This window comes from Bos grunniens, chromosome 1, assembly GCF_055505025.1.
Source record: "Bos grunniens cultivar Pamir isolate PY7600 chromosome 1, Bosgru_T2T1.0, whole genome shotgun sequence".
NCBI classification, from domain to species: domain Eukaryota; kingdom Metazoa; phylum Chordata; class Mammalia; order Artiodactyla; family Bovidae; genus Bos; species Bos grunniens.
The window spans coordinates 155,275,962-155,298,400 of record NC_141165.1 but is presented as its reverse complement, the minus strand read 5'-3'; the positions used below and the strand labels follow the sequence as shown (position 1 = coordinate 155,298,400).

Sequence of the window (22,439 nt, the reverse complement as noted above, 5' to 3'; positions counted from 1 at the left end):
CCTGCTGTGTGAGTTAGAGCGAGTCGTCACTTCAGGCGTGGGAGGCTAAGGGTTCTCAGTTCTGCCCACACCTTAGAGATGTCTGGGTCTGTTTCAACATTGGCCACACCCAGCCTTGTCCCCCAGGTCTGAGTCAATTGAGGTGCATGGTGGGGACCCACACCTTTGACTCTTCAGCCAGGAAAAGAACCCTTGTTCTGCAGAAAATATTGCACAATAGATCAAAGTGCACGCAGGCAAAAACAGAGGGGGGAAAATAAATATTATAGAGATGTCTCCAGCAGTTGATTAATACAAATTTGGTGTTATTTTCTGGGGTTTTGTGATATCCATGATAATTGATTCCTTTTTGAGATTTGTAACTTGTGATTTTATTTTCTCGTTGTACACAAACATTCACTTTTGCATCTAATTTTGTTTTCTTTTCTTAAAGACGGACTCCCAGGATTCTAAACATTTGGGATTTGCCTCTTATTTGAGGGCTTCCCTGGTGTCTCAGCTGGTAAAGAACCTGCCCGTAATGCAGGAGACCTGGGTTTGATCCCTGGGTTGGGAAGACCACCTGGAGAAGGAAAGGGCTACCCACCCCAGAATTCTGGCCTGGAGAATTCCATGAACTGTATAGTCCATGGGGGTGCAAAGAGTCTTTAACTTTCACTAACTTTCTTGTCTAAAGGTGGCCGTTGGTGGTAAAGAATCTGCCTGCCAGTGCAAGAGAGGGAAGAGACACGGGTTCAATCCCTGAGTCCGGAAGATCCCCTGAAGTAGGAAGTGGCAACCCACTCCAGTATTCTTGCCTGGAAAATCTCATAGACAGAGGAGCCTGGCAGGCTATGGTCCATGGGGTTGCAAAGAGTCAGGCACAACTGAAGTGACTTAGCATGTATCTTGTCTAAATGTTCATGTAGGTTCAAGTTTAACATTTGGGAAAGAATATTTCATACTTATAGTAAAAGTTAAAGTCGCTCAGTTGTGTCCGACTCTTTGCAACCCATGGACTATACAGTCCATGGAATTCTCCAGGCCAGAATACTGGAGTGGGTAGCCCTTTTCTTCTTCAGGGGATCTTCCCAACCCAGGGATCAAACACAGGTCTTCTGCATTGCAAGCAGATTCTTTACCAGCTGAGCTACCAGGGAAGCCCTCATACTTATACATCACATCAGTTCTCCCAGGTTGTCTGTGTATCTCAATTCAAGTGAGCACTCAGTTCAGGCGGTGGCTTGACAGCTAGATCTGTCCACTGTACAGGTCCATTCGCCCACTGCAGTTACTAAGCAGTCAGTGGAGTCGTATGTTGTCAGTGTGCAGATACTGCACTCCCTGACTTACCACTGCATGGTTTTAACAAACATTGATGAGCCTGTCCTGAATCAGTTATATCACGGGGAGTGGCAATAATGCTAATTATCAGATTCCTTCACTCATTCTGCTTTTGTTGGCTGGAATTCTAAAATAAAGGAAGCTTTCCTTCATTGATTTCACAGATAATTTTAATGTCAACCAACTATGATTTGGAAGCACCGATAAAATCTATTCATTTATAGATGAGAAAAACCGAGGTTCGTGGAGGTATAAAGATTTGCTGAAAATCACACAAGAACTAGCAATCAAAGGCTGTGTGTGTGTTTTTTTTGATACCAAAAGAAAAATCTTTCCCTTGAAAAATTTCGAAACACCAGAGTACTGCATCTCAAGCTGTTGTTCTTTTAGAACTCCTATCAACATTTCCCAGAACAGGGCCTGGCTTGCAAAATACAACCAGGTTTTCAGAAACATTAGAAGCCTTTTTGTTTCATCCAGGAGTGAAACTGGCTCCCCACTCTCTCACGGCCACTGCCCCAGCGTGGGTTCGTGCTTCCTAACTCACTTCATCCGTGTCCTACTCTTTTTGACCCTATGGATCACAGCCCGCCAGGCTCCTCTGTCCATGGGGATTCTCCAGGCAAGAAGACTGGAGTGGGTTGCCATGCTGTCCTCCAGGGCATCTTCCTGACCCAAGGATCGAACCTGCGTCTCTTATGTCTACTCATTGACAGGCGGGGTTTTTGTTTTTTGTTTTTTTTACCACTAGCGCCACCTGGGAAGCCTCGTCATGCTCTGGAGGTTCTGGCTAGCAATGATAAAAACTAAAAAAGAAGTATAACTGCTAGAAATAAGAATACAAAATCACCATTATTTGCGTACAGTATAATACCTTTTCTAGAATACGATGGTTATTTATTATATTAGAAATTAAGACTGGGAAAAAAAAAACTTCAAAATATTTACTTATCAGGAGTTCCCTGGCTGTCCAGCAGTTAAGACTCTGCCTGCCAACGCGGGGGACACAGGTTCAATCCCTGGTCCGGGAAGGTCCCACCTGAGGCAGAGCAACTAGGCCTATGAGTTGCACCTACTGAAGCCCCTGGGCCTAGAGCCTGTGCTTCTCAACAGCAGAAGCCACCGCAGTGAGAAGTCGACATGACATGAGGGAGAGCAGCCCCTGCTCACCGCAACTAGAGGAAAACCCACACTCAGCAACAAGGACCCAGCGCAGCCAAAAGTAAATACATCAACAAAAATTACTTATCAAGTCATTCAGAAATAGAAAAAAGCCAGTTACATGTGAACGCAACAAATCCTTAGGAAAAATTATTATATTTTCCCAAACAAAAAGCATTTGCTAAGAACCGTGCTACTCTTTCATAGCTTCACAGATCTCTTTAACTTCTGGACAGTAGCTTCTGGTGGACAGTAGCTGGGTCCTATGGCAGCTCTGCACACAGTAGGTGGGCTGTCACACGTAACACAGTCGGTGGGAAATTCCACTTCACACTCATGAGAGAATGAAAGTGAAAGATGCAAATAACCTCTTGGTTATTATTTTGAAAATAGTTTTTTTTTAATTAATTTATTTATTTAAATTGGAGGCTAATTACTTTACAATATTGTAGTGGTTTTGCCATACATTGACATGAATCAGCCATGGGTGTACATGTGTCCCCCATCCTGAACCCCTCTCCTACCTCCCTCCCATCCCATCCCTCAGGGTCATCCCAGGGCACCAGCCCTGAGCACCCTGTCTCATGCATCGAACCTGGACTGGCGATCTATCTCACATATGGTAATATACATGTTTCAATGCCATTCTCCCAAATCATCCCACCCTCCCCTTCTCTATTTTGAAAATAGTTTTGACTTTGCCGACCTCCTGAAAGGGTTTCTGAGGCTATACTTTGAGAGCCACTGTTCTGGAACACTCAGGAGACTCAGCTCAAAGTTTTACTAGCGTCTGTTAGCTTGCCAGAGTGATGGATAAATGATAAATGTTTGTTTGTTCAGTCGCCAAGTGGTGTTTGACTCTTTGCAACCCCATGGACTGCTGCATGCCAGGCTTCCCTGTCCCTCACCCGAGTTCATGTCCATTGAATCAGTGGTAGTGATAAATATGTGAAGACAAGTTACTTTCCCATTTACCAGCATCTCTAGAATGTCTTAGGCCCACACCATGTGTGTGTGTGTATCTACTGTATCACCTTTATAGAAAATCTGGAATCTCAGCAATCCATGGCGCATGATGCTGGGAGTTGAGGCTTTTCAGAGGTTCCTTTTTCCTAGTCTTTCCTTCTAGGGCTCCCAGATGGAATTAAAGGGCAGACAGGATGGTCCCCAGCTGTTTCCAGGAGACCCATGACTTCTTATGGTTAAATCTAAAAGATGCTTATTAGTCTCTTTATCCTAAAGCAGTGGACATTTTCAGGGTCATTCAAATTGATAACAAAAAAGCTTCTTTCCTTTGTAAACAGAAAAAAAGCTTTTTTAAATTATTATTTTTGTGCCTGTCAGAATTTTGTTCATGGTACTAATTTTCAAGTATCCCTAAAACTTTATTCTAATTATGTTGAAATACGCAGCATCTAGTTTTGTCTCAGCCCTGGAATTCTGTTGTTCAGATGTTTTTCATGAAACAGAAATGCTTTTACATGACTAACAGTTCATTTATTATTCATTATTATTTTGAGCTATAATTTACATACCATAAAACATCCATTACAGTTCAATAACTCTTCATAATTTTATAGAATTGGGCAACCACCACCACAATCCAAAATATTTGCTTATTTTTGTTTGACTCTTTAAAATATCTTAAGTACAATTAGCATTAGAGAAAATATGGATGTCTACTTTAAAACAAAAAAACCCCTGAAATTTGAAAGTATTTTAAAGTAGTGTTTTTTCCTTCAGTGACTATGTCTTAAACTAAGCCAACTGAACTCATTTTAATGTCAGTCAATTATTAAATAATTTATTAAGGACTTCCTTGGTGATCCAGTGGGTAAGAATCCACTTGCCAATGCAGGGGACACAGGTTTGATCCCTGGGCTGGGAAGATTCCACATACCACGCACGGGGCAACTGAGAGAGAAAGTTACATGTGACAATAAGAGAATCCACCGCAATGAGAAGCCCACGTACCACAACTAGAGAGAAGCCCACGTACCACAACTAGAGAGAAGCCAACGAGAGAAAGCCTACATGCAGTAATGAAGATGCACCACAGCCAAAAATAGATCTGGAAAAATTTATCAAGCATCACATCGTTATCGAGAGCTCTGTGTGTGGTGAGTCCAGCTGCTCACAGCTCAAAGGCCCATAAAGAGGCCAGGCTGGTGGAAAGGAAGGTTTGCTTTATTTCAGACGCTGGCAACTGAGGCAGGGGGATGTCTGTCCAAAGGCCCACTCCCCCATCCTGACAAGCAGGAGGCGAGAGCTCCTATAGACAGAGGGGGCAGGGGGCTACATGCAGAAACACACAGTCGTCTCTAGCAGTCACCTTTAAATCGGTCATCAGTGGTCTCACCAGCATCAGCTCGTTTCAGGTACAGTTAATCTTCAGTTCCAGGGTGCACTTGTCCCCATTTCTTTACGATGCGATCAGTTCTCGGAATTGCGGCAGCTCGTCTCCTGGGTACCGTCTGGTCGTCACGTAGTTAGCTTCCCCACCTGGTGTTTTGGTGTCTATAAGACAGCTCCCAGGATGTGGCGCAGAATATTATCTACAGCCCTTGAGAGGGAACTAAAGGTCCTTGACTGCGCTTAATGACTACATTTTCATTTAGTCCCCTTTGACTGTTTTTCTTTGATTCTGCAGTTCTCATTTCTCTGACTAATCTTATTCGTTGACTAAGGTTTTCCACAGACAAGAGGCAGGCAGAGGGCACGGCGGTGCTGGTGTGGGGGAGGGCAAGGACTGTAAGGTCCTTGTCTTCTGCTCTGTTTCAACTTAATGGCTCATTTTGTGTGTCAGCCTGGCTTGGCTGCACCACCCAGATATTTGGTCACTGTTCTAGATGTTTCTGTGAAAGTATTTTTTAGATGTGTCCCAGTCTTTTTTTTTGTCATAAAGACAGTAGTTGTATGAGATTAGGGCCTACCATATTGACTTTACTTTACCTCAGTCACCTCTTCAAAGACCATGTCTCCAAAGACAGTCATTCTGAGCTACTGGGTGTTACCACTTCAACGTCAACATTTACAGGGGATGAGAAGAAACACAGTTAAGCCCACGGAAGGCTAGTCTACTTGACTAACTTCCTTTAAACTTTTAAAAATTATTTTTCCTCTTGAGACATTCAATTGAAAATAAGAATTTCAAAGTCAGTTTGGGTTGATATAGCACAGCACCACAGCCTGGTGGCTTATAGACAGAAATTTATCTCTCACGGTTTTGGAGGCTGGAAGTCTGAAATCAGGCAGGGTTGATTTTGGGTGGAAGCCCTTCTCCGGGTAGCAGATTGGTGACTTCCTCTTTTGTCCTCACTCTGATGAGAGCAAAGAGGGGAAGTGAGCTCTCTGACAACCGTTATAGGGGCACCGATCCCACTCATGAGAGCTCCACCCTCGAGACTACATCTAATCTTAATAACCTCCCCAAAGCTCCACCTCCTAATAGCACTGTGGCAGGTAGGGTTTCAACAGATGAGTTTTCAGGAGACATAAACACTCCAGTCCACAACACCCAATTTTAATTTTCAATCCTCTGAGCTCATTAAGGGTTTAACTTAACATTCTTGTCAAAGCAATGATGTCTGGAGAATGACAGCAGCCTTAGCTGTTTGTGTTTGCTCAAGTTTTCAAAAGTGTAGAGTAAATCGAAATCTGTAAAGAAGGTTGAGCTCTGCCTGATTTCCCCTCCTACAGGTCACTTCAGGTTAAGTCAACAAATAGGGCTTAACTCTTTCAGCTTTCCTTAACACTTGGTGAATAAATCATGTATCTGTTCATTCACCATTTAGATTCTTGAGCGTCTACTGTGTAGATGTGCCGGGTACTCTCTAATCTCTTTTGCAGTGATCAAGATTAAAAGAAGAAAACAAAAAGCACAAAAGTTCTCCCCAACTAGAACTCACATTCTAGTGGGAGAGACAGAAAATATTCAAGAGATAAAAGATGCTTTTTTTTTTTTCCTAAAGAGAGAAAATAAGTCATGGAAGGGACTTAGGAAATATGTGGTATGTGTGTGTGTGTGCAGGGTCGGGGGGTGCAATTTAAGGAGAGGGAGCAGAACAGGCCACCCTGAAAAAATAACACTGAAGTCAAAACTTGAAATCAACATATGAGTCATGGGGTCAAGCATGGTAGAAGAGCAGAACTAGGGAGAGAAGTTGGTAAGTGCAAAGGCCCCGAGGCAGGGGCAGGCTTGCTGTGCCTGAGGAGCAGCAGGAGGCTGAGGTGGCTGGAGAGGAGGGTCAAGGGGGAGGTGATGTCAGAATGCTGATGAAGTGCCCTGGAGGTCACTGAAGGCTTGGAGGTTTTACTGTAAGAAGGAAGCCGTGGGAGGGCGTGGGGTCAATGAGCAGTGTGATTGGCTGATAAAATGATGGAAGACGGGCAAGGGCTGAGGAGGAAGGAAGATCAGCCAGGAAACAATGCAATCACTTTCCAGGAGATGATGGTGGCTAAGATGAGGTGGTAATCGAGGAGTGTGTGAAAGTAGTCAGATTCGAGATGTTTTAGTGGAATCTCCCAGCAGATAGAATGTAAGCCAGGAGTCAAAAGCAGCACAAATTCTTTGGCCTCGAAAAATGGGAGAAAGGAGTTGCTATTTATTGTGATGGAGAAGCCTGAGGGGGCGGGAAGGTTGATTTGGTTTCAAGTCAGCATCAGCATCTCTCATTTCATAACAGACGACTTTTGAAAAAAAGATACTGTATCTGAGGCACACAATTCTAGAATCTTCTAGATATTCTGCAACCATAAATTGTCTGAAGAACCACACATGCATCACTGCTTAACTCAATAACTGCTTATCTTAGCTCATCCATGTGACATGGTGCGACTTGCCAAATTTTGGTTCATTGCTGTATGATGTATTTTGTTGTGCTGTAATTAAAGGTCACTCATGCTTAGCAAGCACTTCTTGGGCTTCAGGCAGAGGTTTACCCAAGTTTATCTAATTGGTTGTTGGCAGACCTGGGACCTGTTTCCTGGACCTTGAAGCGCCTGCCCCTCTGACACAGATTGGTGCCTAATTGCAAAACTGAATATCGTGCCCCATCAGAAAGAAGGGCTTGAAAACATTCTGAATTATCCATCCTCATACTCGAGAACAGTGAACTCAGTAGGTTATTTGTTCTTGCGGCAGTTGAGTTTTTGCTCAAGTCCCACCCTTGAAAAAGATGAGCTTCCCTGCATTAGAGGAAGTGTAACTAGATAACTGCAAGCTTAGTCAAGGGGAAATTTTTGAAATAAAAGACAGTACACATTTGAGGAAGTGGGTTAACATGCCAACAAGAAGTCAAGAGGCCTGGGCAAGAGGCCAACAAAGAATCAGAGAAATCCACACTTCTCCATGATAATTGTTGAAGACTGGACAATGCAGAAGCAGTAAACATCCTGAACTTGTAAGCAGTCAGAGCTGATGATCCTTAATGAAGAGACCGGCATGGTGTGTAATACAATACACGATCAAGGTTTGTAGGGTGAATGAGTGCTCTCGGCCTTCTTCTTCTTCTTCTTTTTTTTTTTCCAACTTCCTTTCCCTGAAATGACAGACAGCAACGGAACTAGGAAGACCCAGGCTTCAGTTGACTTATTTACTGTTGATGGTTATCATCATCAAATGTGAACTACAGGAAGCAGATACCAGCTGGTACAGGCCCAAGTACGGAAGAAAGCTTTTGGGTACAACCTCAGTATAGTTTCTGAGGAAAACATATATGCAAGACAAATGTTTCATTTTGCCAAATCTTTTCTAAAAAAAAACCCAAAAACTACATGCATCTATTATTTTCCCTATGGTTATGATTTTAATAAAATCAAATGAACAGTTCTCATTCTGGGTAAATATGTATTCAAATCCCATAAGTCAGTGGTCATTTAAGATGAATTCTCCCAGTTCCTAGGGCTGCAGGTTTGTTAACCACACCATGTAGGCACAGCAAGGTGCTCTGCTCAACACGCCATAAGGCAGGAAAATCTGAGTGTTGACTGGACTGAATGCTTGTCTGGAGGCTCTGCGGAAAAAACCCTCCTTGAAGGTTGTTCTTGTTGGCCGAATTCCATCCCTTGAGGTATAGGACTGAGGACTTGCACCTTATTTCCATGCTGAATGTGAGCCAGTGACTACAGGCCACCTGAATTCCCAGCCATGAGGCTCCCACCCTTTAGCAGCAGTGTGTCAAATCTCAATGCTTCAAATTTCTGACTTCCTCTTCTGTGATGAACCAGAGAAAAGGCTCAGCTTTTAAAGGGTTCCTAAGTCACGCCCATCAGGATAATCTTCCTCTCCCAAAGTCAGCTGTGTTCTATACTCTAACTTGTTAATCACGAGCGTAAAACCCATTATACTCACAGCCCTGGGGATCATGCAGGATGTTTATACCAGGTGTGGGGATCTTGAGCACCCTCTTTGAATTCCGTCAAAGTTGTTTCCTCTTGTAGAATCAGCTCCCCAAGATGAAGGTTAGCTAGCTTATTGCTGTTGTTCAGTTGATCAGTCGTGTCCGATTCTTTGTGACCCCATGGACTGCAGCACACCAGGCTTCCCTGTCCCTCCCTATCTCCGGGAGTTTGCTCAAACTCATGTTCGTTGAGAATCAGTGATGCTATCTAACCATCTCATTCACTGCTGCCCTCTTCTCCTTTGCCTTCAGTCTTTCCCAGAATCAAGGTCTTTTCCAGTGAGTCAGCTCTTCGCATCAGGTGGTATTGGGTAAGCTTCAGCTTCAGTCCTTCCAGTGAATATTCAGGGTTGATTTCCTTTAGGATTGACTGGTTTGATTTCCTTGCTGTCTGAGGGACTCTCAAGAACTTCTCCAGTACCACAAATTAAAAGCATCAATTCTTTGGCTCTCAGCCTTCTTTATGGTTCAATTCACAACTGTACATGACTACAGGAAAAACCATAGCTTTGACTATACGGACCTTTGTTGGCAAAGAGATGTCTTTGCTTTTTAATATGCTGTCTAGGAGCTTTCCTTCCAAGGGGCAAGCATGTTTTAATTTCATGGCTGTAATCACCATCCACAGAGATTTTGGAGCCCAAGAAAACAAAATCTGTCACTACTTCTACCTTTTCCCCTTCTATTTGCCAAGAAGTAATGGGACTGGTAATTAACTTATATGCAGAGTACATCATGAGAAACGCACAAACTGGAATCAAGATTGGTGGGAGAAATATCAATAACCTCAGCTATTCAGATGATACCACCCTTATGGTAGAAAATGAAGAAGAACTAAAGAGCCTCTTGATGAAAGTGAAAGAGGAGAGTGAAGAAGTTGGCTTAAAAAGCTCAACATTCAGAAAACTAAGATCATGGCATCCAGTCCCATCACTTCATGGCAAATAGATGGGGAAACAGTGGAAATAGTGGCTGACTTTATTTTGGGGGGCTCCAAAATCACTGCAGATGGTGACTGCAGACATGAAATTAAAAGACGCTTATTCCTTGGAAGGAAAGTTATGACCAACCTAGATAGCATATTGAAAAGCAGAGACATTACTTTGCCAACAAAGTTCCATCTAGTCAAGGCTATGGTTTTTCCAGTGGTCATGTGCGGATGTGAGAGTTGGACTATAAAGAAAGCTGAGCACCGAAGAATTGATGCTTTTGAACTGTGGTGTTGGAGAAGACTCTTGAGAGTCCCTTGGATTGCAAGGAGATCCAACCAGTCCATTCTGAAGGAAATCAGTCCTGAATATTCATTGGAAGGACTGGTGCTAAAGCTGAAACTTCCAACACTTTGGCCACCTGATGCGAAGAGCTGACTCATTGGAAAAGACCCTGATGCTGGGAAAGATTAAAGGCTGGAGAAGTAGGGAACAACAGAGGATGAGATGGTTGGATGGCATCACTGACTCAATGGACAGGAGTTTGAGTAAACTCCGGGAGTTGGTGATGGACAGGGAGGCCTGGTGTGCTGCAGTCCATGGGGTCGCAGAGAGTCAGACACGACTGAGTGACTGAACTGAACTGACTGAAGAGGACTGGATGTGATGATCTTTGTTTTTTGAATGTTGAGTTTTAAGCCAGTTTTTTCACTCTCCTCTTTCACCTTCACCAAGAGGCTCTTTAGTTCTTCTTCATTTTCTGCCATAAGGGTGGTATCGTTTGCATATCTGAAATTGTTGATATTTCTCCTGGCAATCTTGACTCCAGATTATGATTCATCCAGCCCGGCATTTTGCATGATGTACTCTGTGGAGGACAGGAAAGCCTGGTGTGCTGCAGTCCATGGGGTCGCAAAGAGTTGGACCTGAGTTTACGACTGAATACCAACAACAACACTGCATATACGTTAAATACACAAGGAGACAATATACAACCTTGTCATACTCCTTTCCCAATTTGGAACCAGTCTGTTGTTCCATATAAGATTTTAACTGTTGCTTCTTGACCTGCATACAGGTTTCTCAGGAGACAGGTCAGGTGGTCTGGTATTCCCATCTCTTGAAGAATTTTCCACAATTTTTTCTGATTCACACAGTCAACGGCTGTCCCATAGTCAGTGAAGCAGAAGTAGATGCTTTTCTGGAATTCTCTTGCTTTTTCAATGATACAACGAATGTTGGTAATTTGATCTCTGGTTCCTCTGCCTTTTCTAAACATAACATGTACATCTGGAAGTTCTCAGTTCACATACTGTTGAAGACTAACTTGAAGGATTTTGAGCATAACCTTACTAGCATGTGAAATGAGTGCAATATCTGGTAGTCTGAACATTCTTTGACGCTGCCCTTTTTTGGGATTGGAATGAAAACTTATATTTTCCAGTCCTGTGGCCACTGCTGAGTTTTCCAAATTTGCTATCATATCGAGTGCAGCACTTTAACCCCATCATCTTTCAAAATTTGAAATAGCTCAGATGAATTCCATCACCTCCAGTAGCTTTGTTTGTAGTGATGCTTCCTAAGGCTCACTTGACTTCACACTCCAGGATGTTTAGCTTAGGTGAGTGACCACACCATCGTGGTTATCCAGGTCATTAAGACCTTTTTTGTACAGTTCTTCTGTATATTCTTGCCACCTCTTTTTAATTTCTTCTGCTTCTATTAGGTCCACACCATTTCTCTCCTTTATTTTGCCCATCTTTGCATGAAATTTTCCCTTGATATTTCCAATTTTCTAGAAGAGAAAATTTTTCCCCTTCTATTGCTTTTTTGCATTGTTCATTGAAGAAGGCCTTCTTATCTCTTCTTGCTATTCTCTGAAAGTCTGCATTCAGTTGGGTATATCTTTCCCTTTCTCCCTTGCTTTTTGATTTTGTTCTTTCTCAGCTATTTGTAAGGCTTCCTCAGACAACTGCTTTGCCTTCTTGCATTTCTTTTCCTTGGAGATGGTTTTGATCACCACCTCCTGTATAATGTTATGAACCTCCATCCATAGTTCTTCAGGCACTCTGTCTATCAGATCTAATCCCTTGAATCTATTCATCACTTCCACTGTATAATCATAAGGGATTTGATTTAGATCATACCTGAATGGTCTAGTGGTTTCTCCTACTTTCCTCAATTTAAGTCTAAATTTTGCAATAAGGAGCTGATGATCTCAGCCACAGTCAGCTCCTGGTCTTATTTTTGCTGACTATATAGTTTCTCTGTCTTCAGCTGCAAAGAATATAATCAGTCTGAGTCTGGTATTGACCATCTGGTGATGTCCATGTGTAGAGTTGTCTCTTGTGTTGTTGGAAGAGGGTGTTTGCTATGGCCAATGTGTTCTCTTGATAAAACTCTGTTAGCCTTTGCCCTGTTTCATTTTATACTCCAAGGTCAAACTTGCCTGTTACTCCAGGTATCTCTTGACTTCCTACTTTTGCATTCCAGTCCCCTGTGGTGAAAATGACATCTTCTTTTGGTGTTAGTTCCAGAAGGTCTTGTAGGTCATCATAGAATCATTCAACTTCAGCTTCTTTGGCATTAGTTGTTGGGGCATAGACTTGGATCACTGTGATATTGAATGGTTTGCCTCGGAAATGAACCAAGCTCATTCTGTCATTTTTGAGATCTCACCCAAGTACTGCATTTTTTGTTGACTATGAGGGCTACTCCATTTCTTCTAAGAGATTCTTGCCCACAGTAGTAGATGCAATGGTCTTCTTAATTAAATTCACCCATACCAGGCCATTTTAGCTTACTGATTCTTAAAATGTTGATGTTCACTCTTGCCATTTCCTGCTTGACCATGTCCAATTTATCTTGATTCATGGACCTAACATTCCTGGTTCCTGTGCAATACTGTTCTTTACAGCATCAGACTTGACTTACATCACCAGACACATCCACAGTCAGGTGTCATTTCCGCTTCATTCTTTCTGGAGTTGTTAGTAATCACCCTCTGCTCTTCCCCAGTAGCATATTGTACACCTTCTGACCCTGGGGCTTGTCTTCTGGTGTCATATCTTTTTGCTTTTTCCTACTGTTCATGGGGTTTTTGCAGGAAGGATACTGGAGTGGTATACTACATGACTTCATCAGTAAACATTTCAGTCTTATTTCATCTACAAACATTTCAGCATGTCTTTGAAATACTAGAAACCATGATCTCATGATCTCATCCAAAATACATTAATAATTCATATTATAAGAATGCAGTTAGTGCTAATTTTTAAAAACCACGATTATCGTCATTATTTTAAAAAATGTTTTAAAAAACCTGCTCTCTAGCTGTGGTGTGGGGGCTTCTCATTGTAGTGGCTTCTCTTGTTGCAGAGTCCTGGCTCTAGGGCCAGCAGGCTTCGGTAGTTCCAGCGTGCAGGGTCAGTCATCGTGGCTCACAGGCTTAGTTGTGGCATGTGGGGTCTTCCCAGACCAGGGATTGAACCGGTGTCCCTTGCATTGCATGGCGGATTCTTAACCACCAGAATCCCAGGGAAGCCCCCAGTTTTTAAATTGTCTCAAATGTCATGACTCCCTCCTCCTCTCCCCCTATTTCTCTCAAGTTTGCTTGTTTAAATCAAAATTGAGACTAGATGAACTCTTTCTTTTCTGATGAACTTGATTTTTAATGAAACTAGACCATTTGTCTCGGAGACTTGCTCAGAGTCTGGAGCTCGATAACTGCATCGGTATGGAGGACTTTTCTTTGTCCCCCGTACTTCCTGTAAGTTGGTAATTGGCTCCAAGGCTTGATCAGGTCAGGATTTCTTTTTTGGGGTAGACTACCCTGTCAGGAGGCGCACCCTATGTTAATATGTTTTCTTTATCCATCCACTCATCATTGGACGTTTGGGTTGCTTCCTTGTCTTAGCTGTTGTAAATAATGCTGTGATGAACATGGATGTGCTATTCTCGCTCCAAGATCATGCCTTCAGTTCTTTTGGATATATACACAGAAGTGGGATTATTGGATCATATGTTAGGTCTAGTTTTAATTTTTTGAGGAACATCTGCATGATTTCCATAGCAACTGCACCATTCACATTCCCAGCAATAGTGCACAGAGTTCCAGTTTCTCCACATTCTCACCAATGTTTTTCTGTTTTGTTTTGATGATGGTCATCCTAATGGCTGTGAGGTGATATCACGTTGTGGTTCTGACTTGCATTTCCCTGAGGGCTGGTGACGCTGTGCATCTTTCATGTGCTTACGGTCATTCCTACATCTTTGTTTGAGAAGTATCTCATCCTTTGTCCATTGCTAAGTATTTTGTTGTTGTTGTTTTTGAGTTGTAGGGGTTCTTACATGTTCTGGACACTCACCCCTTAACAGATATGTGATTTGCAAATATTTTCTTTCCGTGGGTTGCCTTCCACTCCGTTGATTTTTTTCTCCTTTGATATGCAGCCATTTTTGAGTTGTATGTCACCTGCGTTGTCTATTTTTCTTTTGGTTGCTTGTGCTTTTGGTGTCATATCCAAAAAATAACACTGACAAAATCAGTGTCATAAAGCTCTTCTCTTATGTTTTCTTCTTGGAGTTTTACAGTTAGGTCTTACGATTAGGCCTTTTATATATTTTGAGTTAATAGATGGTATAAGGTAAGTGTCCAACTTCATTTTTTTGCTTGTGGATATAAAGTTTTCCCAATATATATATATTTTTTTTCAAAAGGCTGTCGTTTCCCCATTGGTGGTCTTGGTACCCTTCTCAAAGTTTATTGGAGGACCAGTTTAGTTCAGTTCAGTTGCTCAGTTATGTCTGACTGTTTGCAACCCCATGGACTGCAGCATGCCAGGCCTTCCTGTCCATCACCAACTCCTGAGTCGGTGATACCATTCAACCATTTCATCCTTGTTGTCCTCTTCTCCTCCTGCCTTCAATCTTTCCCAGCATCAGGGTCTTTTCCAATGAGTCGGTTCTTTGAATCAGGTGGCCCAAGTATTGGAGGATATGTACCATCAAAATTTTTAGTGAGTTCAGTTTACAAAGAAGGAAGGAGTGATACCAGACTCTGTCTGCACGTTGTACTCTATGCTCAAACTCAAACTGGTACCACTGTGGTCTGGCCTCTCCCTGGAGGTGGGGGATAGGGCGGGAGAAGCTACCGTGTTGGTTATCTGTCTTGGGTAATGGCTCTGATAGTTCTGTACCACTCCATCCTCAGTAGCTTGTTCAAAAGGTGAAAGAGATGAGTCAGAGGTAACTCAGCCAGGAAGGGTGCAGGAGGGGCCAAGGCGTCTCCTTTCAAGTCCAACTCAGCTCTGAAGCAGGGTCTACTTCTTCCCATCCTCCCCAAGGGTATTTCTACAGATGTGGGGTTTCCTTCTGAATGATTCATTTACTGCAAAGTCCTAGTTGTTAAAAGACAAAGGTGGTTGTAGTAGAGGAGGTGGTGGCTATGGATCTCTACTCATTTGCTTTATCTTGTTTAGCAGAACCAATAACCAAACCATTTCTGGATCAGGTCACGGTGACCAACACAAGATTCTTACTTTTTCTTTCCTTCCCTCATTGTTTAAGAGGAGATATTTACAAATAGAAGAACTTCAAGAAGCTCCCTGCATAACCACACTTTGACTGACTATCCTCTGAGGGTAACAACACCTAAGGATTCCCATGGAGCCCTTTGGAAAGGATTATGCATGTTCAGTCGCTAAGTCATGTCCCACTCTTTGTGACTTCATGGACTCTAGCCCACCAGTTTCCTCTGTCCATGGGATTTCCCAGGCAAGAATATTGGAGTGGATTGCATTTCTTTCTGCAGGGATCTTCCTGACCCAGGGTTCAAACCCGAGTTTCCTGCATTAGCAGGCAGATTCTTTACCACTGAGCTACCTCTAAGGGCTAGAAAGGATTGAGGCATACCATTTAAGAAAAGTTTTAAGCCAGTGTTTTTCAGCAGGTAGGATATACTAACTCTCTCCAGAAATTTAAGAATTTGTTTGCACTTTGGTGGTAATCTTTAAAAAAAACTAATACAAGCATATTCTGAAATCATCAGAATGAACATCAGAATGTGTTTGTGTTTAGGGTCTCCTTAAGATGTACTGGGCTTCCCTGGTGGCTCAGATGGTAAAGAATCGGCCTGCAATGCAGGAGACCAGGGCTCCATCCCGGTCTGGGACAATCCCCTGGAGATGGGAATGGTTACCCACTCCAGTATCCCTACCTAGAGAATTCCATGGGTGGAGGAACCTGGCAGGCTACAGTCCATTAGATATACCAGCACAATTCTGATAATTTCCAGATAATGGGACCTAAAGAGAGACAGACTTAATATATTCTATTCCAGCGAAATGTGAAAATGAAAGTTGCTCAGTCATGTCCGTGTCTCTTTGAGACCTCCTGATCTATACAGTCCATGGAATTCTCTAGGCCAGAATACTGATGTGGGGAGCCTTTCCCTTCTCCAGGGGATCTTCCTAACTCAGGGATTGAATCCAGGTCTCCTGCATTGCAGGTGGACTCTTTACCAGCTGAGCTACCAGGGAATCCCCAGCCAAGTGTAGTCAAATTGTATTAACCATGTATTGCATAAACAGAGAGTCATCATAGTTTGATCATAAAAAAGTAAGTGCTAAATTGGTTAGTTACAACTAATAATACAGGGGAGACAAACCATGCTGAAGTCAGAAGAACCTTCATCCTGATCAGATTCATTCTGTCAGTGGCAATTTAATTTCATCAAAGTAACATTATTCTAAATATTGAATTAATGCTTTTGCTTCAATATTATCATCTTGTAGTTTTGATTGTGCCTGCGCTAAGTTGCTTCAGTCATGTCTGACTCTGTGTGACCCCATGGACTGTAGCCCTCCAGGCTCCTCTGTCCATGTGATTTTTCAGGCAAGAATACAGGAGTGGGTTACTATTTCCTCCTCCAGAGGATCTTGACAACCCAGGGATCGAACCTACATCTCTTATGTCTACTGCATTAGCTGGCGGGTTCTTTACCACTGTGCCACCTGGGAAGCCCTCTGGAGTTTTGATTAGAAGTCATTTATAAATTTGATTTAGTTTTGTGGTTGTATGAGAGCTACAAATTGAAGATTATATTTGGTTTTATTTTTTATTTTATGCATTAGTTTTTTTACTTTTTGACTGCATGGCGTGAGGGATCTTAGTTCCCCAACCAGTACCCCTTGCAGGGGAAGTGCAGAGTCTTAACCATTGGACCTGCCAGGGAAGACCCTACATTTGGTTTTAAATTCACACATATTTAAGGAATGTTATAATTTCAAAATTGTCAATTTTGGGAGATGCCGAAGAATCCAGTTATCATCCAGCTTTCCACAAAGAAAAGCTCAAATCAATGTGGTTTCACTGCTGAATTTTACAAAACATTTTAAAAAATTGACATAATTCTTCATAAGCTGTTCCAAAAAGTAGAAGAGAGGGAAATCTTTCGTAGCTTATTCCATGAGACCAAAACCTGATACCAAAACTGGACAATGGCATCAGAAGAAAGCTACAAATCAATATCCTTTATGAGTATAAATGCAAAAATCCTCAGTGGAATACTAGCAACTGAATTCAGCAATATGTAGAAAGGATTATACACCATGATCAAGGGAGAGTTACTCCAGAACTGCAGGTAGGTTTAACGTACAAAAACCAACCAATGTGATGTGCCATCTTAATAGTATAAGGGGGAGAAATGATCTCAGTAGACACAGAAAAAGCCTGTGACAAAAGTCTAACACTTGTTCAAGATAAAAACAGAAAAGAAACGAGGAATAGAAGGGAACTTCCTCAATCTAATAAAGGACATCTACAACCCACACCCCAGCTAACATCTTAGTTAATGGTGCAAGACCGAAAGCTTTCTCACCAAGCTCACGAACAGCACACTCTTTCGTTTCTATTCAACATTGTATTAGAGGTTCTAGTTGAGGCAATGAGGCAAGAAAAACAAATAAAAGGCATCTGGATTAGAAAGGAAGAAGTAAAACTGTCTCTATTTACAGATGACATAATCTTGTATATAGATTCCTTCTAAGGAATTCACCATGAAAACAAAACACCTGTATGAGATAATAAATTCAGTGATATTGCAGGATACAGGGCATTCCCAGGTCACGCAGTGGTAAAGAACTCGCTTGCCAATGCAGCAGATGCAAGAGACATGGGTTTGATCCCTGGGTTGGGAAGATCCCCTACAGTAGGAAATGGCAACCCTTTCCAATATTCTTGCCTGGAAAATTTCATGGACAGAGGAGCGGCCATGGGGTCGCAAAGAGTCAGACATGACTGAGTGACTGAGCATGCACACACACACAGAGGATACAAGATAAATGTAAAACTAATTTTGTTTCATACTAGCAATGAATAATTTGATATTTAAATTAAGAAAATAATTCCATTTACTTCAAAGCATCAAAAAGAATAAAACAATTAGGAATAAATGTAACTAAAGAAGTACAAGGCTATCATACTGAAAACTAAAAGAGATTGAAAGAAATTAAAAGAAAACTAAACAGAAAGCTACCCGTATTCATGGATTGGAAGACTTAATATTGTCAATATGGCACTATTCCCCTAACTTGGTCTAGAGATTCAGTTCAGTTTCTGTCAAATCTAGCTGGTTCTTTTGTAGAAATTGAAAAGCTGCTCCTAAAATTTATTCTTTGTCGTCCTGTGCTTTGTAGGATAGTTAGCAGCATCTCTAGCCTCTACCTTGGAGTCCTTTGACCTGTACTCTTGAGAGTCTGTTGGACAGCTAGGAGATCAAACCAGTCCACCCTAAAGGAAGTCAACCCTGAACATTCACTGGAAGGACTGAAGCGGAAGCTGAAGCTCTGATCCTTTGGCTACCTGATGCGAAGAGCTGACTTATTGGAAAAGACCCTGATGTTGGGAACGACTAAAGGCAAGAGAAGAAGCGGGGTGACAGAGAATGAGATGGTTGGATGGCATCACCGACTCAATGGACATGAGTCTGAGTAGACTCAGGGAAGGAGTGATGGACAGGGAGGCCTAGCGTGCTGCAGTCCACGGGGTCATAAAGCATCAGGCATGACTGAGCGACTGAACAGCAACTGGTTTCTACTTGCTTGATGCCAATTCTCATCAACTCTTGGGTAAAATGGGCTTTGGAAACTAGAGATTTGGAATTTCCCTCAGGCTTGGAAGCATTATATGCCAAGGAGGTGTGGGGAGGCACCAGCAGCATCTGCTACAGTTAACCCCTATAGCACTCGGATGGGCTGCCCAGGTAGCACCAGCAGTAAAGGATCTGCTTGGCAGAGCAGGAGACACGAAAAACAAGGGTTCGATCCCTCGATCGGGAAGGTCCCCGGGAGAAGGAAGTGGCAATCCACTCCAGTATTTTTGCCTGAAAAACTCCATGGACAGAGGAGCCTGGCAGGGTACAGTCCATGGGGTTGTGAAGAGTCAGACATGACTGAGCACACACACAGCACTCAGAACCATTTCTGTCCTACATTAACTCACTTCATGCTGTACTGGTTCTTCCAGGTGATGGCTGCTCACGATTGAAAAAGAATTTAAAAAATCATCATGATAGAGAGATTAGGGGGACAGCTATATTTCCTGTTTCTTAAGATGGTCTTAAGGCCATATTAGACATTCATCTTCTCCCTCCTCTTCCACCCATTTGAGATTCTCCTCACTCTTGGTGAGCAATTTTTTTCTTTTTGGCCACAACATGTGACCTGCGGAACTTCCATGACTGGGGATGGAATCTGTTCCCCCTGCAATAGAAGGACAGGAATTGTAGCCTCCAGAGTTATTTTAACTGGACCACCAGGGCAGCCCTCATCTAGCACTTCTGGTCTGAACTGCTCACCTGGGGGGGTGACCCAGACTGTACCCCCATAACTGGGGCCTTACCAGGCTGTCATGGTAATTATCCACTCCCAGTCATGACTTGACATGAAAGCATGAAGACACGCCCCAGGGAATTCCCTGTGTTCTGCAAACACTCCTTCTTACCTCATTATGTAGACGTGACTGTATCTCCTCAGAATAATTGGAGATGAATTACTCTGGCCTACAGCACTTCCCTTTTCTGTCTTCTGGTTTATTGGCACGTTGCTTAGTTGCCAAGCTGTATCCGACTCTTTTGAAACCCCACGGACTGTAGCCCACCAGGCTCCTCTGTCCATGGGATTCCCCAGGCGAGAATACTGGAGTGTGTTGCCATTTCCTTCTCCAGGGGATCTTCCCAACTCAGGGATTGAACCCAAGTCTCCTGCATCACAGGTGGACTTTATTGCTGAGCCACCAGGGAAGCCCCTATTGGCATGAGGAGCTCAGAATAACCAGGTTTTAGCCACACAGTGGAGTTCTATATCCTTTTGCAGAACACCTCCTTATCCCCCATCAGGAGATTGAGACTTCTAGTCCAGCCAAACCTGAAGTGCAGATTCCTCAGGGAGACCCTGGGAGTGGTGATGAGAGATGCCACTAGACATCCATCCCTTGGTTCCCAGAACTTTGGGGATTCTACCAATTGGAATCCAGCACCCCCATCCCTCAGGATTCACCTACCAACGGGTGCCTTCGTTGTGCCATTTCAGGCCATCACAATGTTTAATCAAACTGGTAACTTCCAGGTGATGTTCTACACAGCAGGATCACTGGATCCCATGATCACATGCCCATTTTGACATAAAATGGAGCCCTTGGTTTGCGGCATGTATCAGGATTCAATCAGAGAAGCAGAGCCATTGTGAGTGACATAGTGACCTAGGTATTCTTTTTTTGCCATGTTATGTGGCATTTGGGACCATAGTTCCCCACCCATGGATCAAACTCATACCCCCAAGCATGGAAGCGCAGTCTTAACTGCTGGACTGCCAGGGAAGTCCCTCAAAAGTTTTTTTTATAAAATTTCATAATCATCTCTTTCCATAGGTAAAATGCCAGAGTATTCAAAGCATTGTGTAGCAACAAAACATTTTTAGTAATGTCCCACGCCCTATTTGAAACACACTTATACTAAACAATTATTCACTGTTTATGAATTATTCATTATTCACTGAAATGAAAACTCAGTTTCACTGGGTGTCCTGTGTTTTTGTTAAATGTAGCAACCCTAAACAGTATACAGTCTTCAGATACATACCACTTTCTTCACGTTTCCTCATGATACAACCATTTAGGAACCTGTTTTGAAAATACCAGCTAGTTGTGAACCTAAAGAGGGTGACTTGTCGTCCCCTAGTGGTGAATCCAGTCAAGTGGTAATTCAAGGTCGCACTTAATCACTTTAACTAAACACTTACTGTCAGCTGCAAAAGTGTGGAAAAAAAAAAAAAAAAAAAAAAGGTCCTTGCGTTTATGGAGCTCACCGCCTAGAGAAGGGGATGTATTCTGGGGGATGCTATAAAATCTCTCCTAAGGCAGTGTCTCTGACAGACATGAAGGGGCAGGTGGGCACAAAAGTGACTTCCATGTATGCACATCGTGGAGGTCTTCCAGGAAGACTTCAGACTGGATGGTGCCCCTTTATTCTGAAACACTCAGAATCATCTTTTTTTTTTTTTGGCTGCTCCACCACAGCATGAGGGATCTTAGTTCCCTGACCAGGGACTGAACCTGGGCCCACAGCTGTGGAAAGTTCAGAGTCCTAACCACTGGACCACCAGGAAATTCTCCATGTCTTTTTAAAAGTTAAATTCCAGAGGATTAAAGCATTATAAAATCTGGATCAGACAGTGGTACACAAAAAGACACTTCGCTATTTTATCATACATTTAAGGCCTAAATCCAGTCTTTTGGAAAAATGGTCCATCTTTCTAGTGGAGAGATAGGAAAATGTTTTCTTCTTATTCAGTCATTCACTTTTTCCTCTGCTCCTTCTGATGGATCCAGGAAATTTGGGGAAGTAGGACCTTGGAGGGATTGGCAAGTCTCTGTGAGGAGAAATGTTTATTGAGTAACTTTTTTGGGGCTATGCCACGCAGGATCTTTCCCAACCAGGGATTGAACCCCTGCCCCCTGCACAGGGAGCTTGGAGTCTTAACCACTGGACCACCAGGGAAGACCAAGAAATGTTTAATTTAAAAGTGCTACTGAGAGACCTAATTTTTCCATTTTCTCCCTCTTCCCAAGACCTTTTTCTAAGCCACTGAGAGACCTAATTTTCCATTTTCTCCCTCTTCCTAAGACCTTTTTCTAAGCCAGAATATCGACTCTGCCCACTCTTTCTTTTCATGGTTGGCAACTACCATGAGCTGTTGACATGAGCTACCATGCAGAAGAAAAAAAAACTGGATGTTACCAGTATTTGTCACTAGTGTTAAGTAACAGGGCGTCTCTTGTGCATCAGAGATGAAATTAACATTCACTCCCCTGTACATTTTGGGAAAGTATTTGAGGACGCTTACTAAAAACACATGAGGGTTCTCAGCCTGAATGTCAATGGTGTTTAACTTCAGATCAATTTACATGTGGGACTGTGGAGTCTCCTTCAAGAGCGTATCTGGAGAAGAAACGTTGGTCAAAGGGAACAGCATGCTTTGAGGGGGCAGGGTCTGCATTACAACTGCAGACCCACTGGCTCAAGGCTGTGTCCGGCCAAGTCTAAACACAAGGTTGTGAAAATAAAGCA

The 22,439-nt window shown here is 42.7% G+C and overlaps 1 long non-coding RNA gene across 1 annotated transcript in view; it reads left to right on the top strand.

Annotated features, from left to right (window-relative positions):
* LOC147380363 (uncharacterized) overlaps positions 1-20,888 on the top strand; it is a 51,221-nt gene extending 30,333 nt beyond the window's left edge. Inside the window, exon 2 of the long non-coding RNA XR_015168488.1 lies at positions 18,511-20,888. This is a non-coding gene — a long non-coding RNA (uncharacterized LOC147380363). The remainder of the gene's footprint in view (positions 1-18,510) is intronic.
* Positions 20,889-22,439: the final 1,551 nt, after the last annotated feature.